Below are 4,220 nucleotides of genomic sequence, written 5' to 3'. Positions count from 1 at the left end.
TTCTCAGTCATGAGGTAGAAAGGTTGTCGGTGCAATGCTCGCACATGCTTTAGAGTTTCTTTGAATTAGCAGTTTCATTCTCTCGGTGCCGGATGATCTGACACCTACTTGCATCATCATCATCATCATCATCATCATCATCAGCCTGATTATACCCACTGCAGGCGAAGGCCTCTCCCATATCTCTCCACTTAACCCGGTTCTGTGCTAGCTGCATCCACTTGACCCCTGCGAACTTCTTAATCTCATCCGCCCACCTAACTTTCTGCCGCCCCCTGCTACGCTTTCCTTCCCTTGGAATCCAGTTTGTTACCCTCAGCGACCATCGGTTATCCTCTCTTCGCACTACATGTCCTGCCCATGTCCATTTCTTCTTCTTAATTTCCACCTAGAATGTCGTTAACTTGAGTTATTTCTCTGACCCACTCTACACGCTTTCTATCTCTTAATGTTACCCCTACCATTTTTCGTTCCATAGCCCTCTGGGTTGTCCTCAACTTAAGTAGAACTCTCTTGGTTAGCCTCCACGTTTCAGCCCCATAGGTGAGTACAGGCAAGATGCAACTGTTGTATACTTTCCTCTTGAGCGATACCGGTAAGCTGCTAGTCATAATCTGCGAGTGCTTGCCAAATGCGCTCCATCCCAATCTTATTCTTCTTGTTATTTCCTTTTCATTGTCCGGATCTGCGGTTACTACCTGTCCTAAGTAGATATATTCGCCTACTACTTCCAGTATTTCGCTACCTAATGTAAACTCCTGTTCCTTCCCGAGGCTGTTGAACATTACCTTAGTCTTCTGCATATTGATTTTCAAGCCTACCTTTCTACTTTTCCTGTCTAGGTCATCAATCATTATTTGCAGTTCATCTCCCGAGTTGCTTAGCAAGGCAATGTCATCAGCAAATCGCAGATTACTGAGGTATTCTCCATCTACCCTTATCCCTAACTGCTCCCATTCCAAGTCTCTGAATACTTCCTCTAAACAAGCTGTGAATAGTACTGGGGAGATTGTGTCTCCTTGCCTAACACCTTTCTTTATGGGAATTTTGTTACTTTCTTTATGCAGAACTATGGTTGCTGTGCAGCCACTATATATATCTTCCAGCACTTTCACGTACGGCTCGTCTACCCCCTGATTTCGCAATGCCTGCATCACCGCCGAGGTTTCAACTGAGTCAAATGCTTTTTCGTAATCAATGAATGCTATGTATAAGGGCTGGTTATATTCCGCGCATTTTTCTATCACCTGATTGATGGTATGGATATGATCGATAGTAGAGTACCGTTTCCGAAACCCTGCTTGATCCTTTGCTTGATTGCAGTCTAAGGTTGTCCTGATTCTATTAGCGATTACCTTAGTAAATACCTTATACGTAACAGACAGTAAGCTGATTGGTCTGTAATTTTTAAGGTCCTTAGAGTCCCCTTTCTTGTGAATGAGGATAATGTTTGCATTCTTCCATGCTTCCGGTACCGTCGATGACACCAGGCACTGCGTATACAGGGTGGCCAGTTTTTCCAGCACGATATCCCCCCCGTCCTTCAGCAAATCTGTGGTTATCTGATCCTCTCCAGCTGATTTCCCCCTTTTCATAGTTTCTAGTGCTTTCTTGACCTCGTCCTTCGTCACTGGTGGAACGTCTGACTGTTTTTCCCTGACGCCAATCTCATTACGGTCCTGACTACATTGGCTACTGTAGAGATCTGTATAGAACTCCTCGGCTACTTTGACTATCTTGTCCATATTAGTGATGACGTTGCCCGCCTTGTCCCTTATCGCATACATCTGGTTTTTGCCTATGCCCAATTTCTTCTTTACCGCTTTAAGGCTTCCCCCGTTCTTTACAGCATGCTCAATTTTCTCCATGTTATACTTCCTTATATCGGCCACCTTGCGCTTATTGATTAGCTTTGATATCTCGGCCAATTCGATCTGGTCTGTTGGATTGGAAGCTTTCATACTCTGTCGTTTCTTAATCAAATCTTTCGTCTCCTTAGACAGCTTACCGGTATCCTCTCTAACTATCCTACCGCCTACTTCTACCGCGCACTCAGTAATGATATCTCTGAAATTATTGTTCCTTGCCTCTAGGGTAATGTCGCCATCCTCAGTTAGAGCTGAATACCTATTCTGTAGCGAGATCCTGAACTCTTCTGCCCTCCCCCTCACCGCTAATTCGTTGATGGGTTTCTTTCTTACTAATCTATTGCGTTCCTTCTTCAGATTTAGGCTAATTCGGGACCTCACCATCCTGTGGTCACTACATCGAACTTTCCCGATTACCTCTACATCCTGCACAATGGCGGGGGTTGAACACATTATGAAGTCGATTTCATTTTTAGTCTCTCCGTTAGGACTTTTCCATGTCCATTTTCGGTTCTTCCGTTTGCTGAAGAAGGTATTCATGATTCGTAAGTTATTGCGCTCTGCAAACTCAACTAGTAACTCCCCCCTGCTATTCCTAGATCCAATGCCATAGTCACCTACTGCCTTGCCTCCTGCCTGTTTTTTCCCTACCTTGGCATTGAAGTCGCCCATTAGTACAGTATACTGCGTCTTTACTTTTCGCATTGCCGATTCTACATCTTCATAGAAGCTTTCAACTGCCTGGTCATCATAACTACATGTAGGTGCATAGGCCTGTACAACCTTCAGTTTATACCGCTTATTAAGCCTAATTACGATGCCTGCAACCCTCTCATTAATACTATAGAATTCATCTATATTACCCGCTATATACTTATTGACAAGGAAACCTACTCCTAGTTGTCGCCTCTCTGGTAAACCTCGATAACACAGTACATGCCCATCCTTCAGTACAGTATATGCCTCATTCGGCCTCCTAACCTCACTAAGCCCTATGACATCCCATTTCATGCCCTCTAGTTCCTCTAACAGCACTGCTAAACTAGCTTCACTAGCTAGGGTTCTAGCATTAAACGTTGCCAGGGTCAGTTTCCAATGGCGGCCTGTCCAGCGGAGCCAGGCTTTCTTAGCACCCCCTGCTGCGTCACAGGTCTGACCGCCGCCGTGGTCAGTTGTTCCGCAGCCGCTGGTGACTGAGGGCCGAGGTTTTGTGGAGCTTATCATAGGAGGTTGTGGCCAATTACTGCACCAGGGTGGCCAACTCCTGTTCTGGTGAGGGAGTGCGTTGCCGGAGGTGTTCACCGGCATCAGGTCGCACCCCAAACCTGTATATGCAATTCCATCGACACGCGGATTTTTTTTTTTTTTTTTTTTTTTGTCATCCGGTGGAGAATTGCGCGGCACCGGGATTTGAACCCCGGTCCTCTTGCATGCGAGGCGGATGTTCTACCGCTACGCCACCGCTGCACCTACTTGCATAATCCGCGTCAAATGGGCGACAACCAAATTTTACCCTAAGGGTGGTCCTGAAGGTTGTCTCACTTTGATGACCAATATTTCGGCACACACATAAGGAATCGAAGGTACGCTTATTAGTCCAAGCGCGGTGCGCTCACTGTTGCTACGCAACCTCCACGTAATCACGTAATATCACTTAAATCACGTGATATCTGCTTTATTGCCCTTTCGCCTCAGGTTGAACTTCCCTATTAAGTACACACGACTTTGGAGATAGAAAGTAGTAAGAGCTAACGCTCTCAATGGACAAACAAGAAAAAAACAAAATAGCCGACACCTTCTTTTCCTCATCAGTCTATTTTTATTAGTGTAGCGCGCGCTTTCCATAAGCAGGGGGGGGGGGGGGGGGGAGTCTAAATGAAGCCAAGATTGCCGGGAAGGTTCCTCAAGGGCATTTTTTCAGATCATAGAAGTAATCAATTAAAATAAATTAGTCGCTGTTTGCGTTGGGCCTCAGCCCTTCTGCATGCCAAGCGAGAACGCATTTTCTTCAGTGTTTTAAGAAAATATGTTTAGTTATATACATAGCACCCGACCACAATAAAGAGCACAGATTGTTGGTCGTGTTAATATCGCCTTGAAAAGCCAGGAAGGGATAGTGAATTAAAGGTTTCAAGAATATAAAAGCTGGATAGGTAACAAGGGGTTAGGAAAACCTTGACACGTTTGCCTCAGGTAAGCCCATCAAACCAAATAGTAAATACCAGGAAGACCAGAAAGCAAATAGTAGGAAGACCAGTGTACAAAATTTCTGTGGGGACGCCGCTAATGGTGCTGTTATCAGCGGCATCCGAACCGCATGTGCTGCCTACTGTCTGACCTTGAAAGAAACCC

The sequence above is a fragment of the Amblyomma maculatum genome, chromosome 2 (assembly GCF_055883805.1).
Source record: "Amblyomma maculatum isolate TAMU_Amacu chromosome 2, ASM5588380v1, whole genome shotgun sequence".
Lineage (NCBI taxonomy): Eukaryota > Metazoa > Arthropoda > Arachnida > Ixodida > Ixodidae > Amblyomma > Amblyomma maculatum.
Note: the sequence above shows the minus strand (reverse complement) of the source record.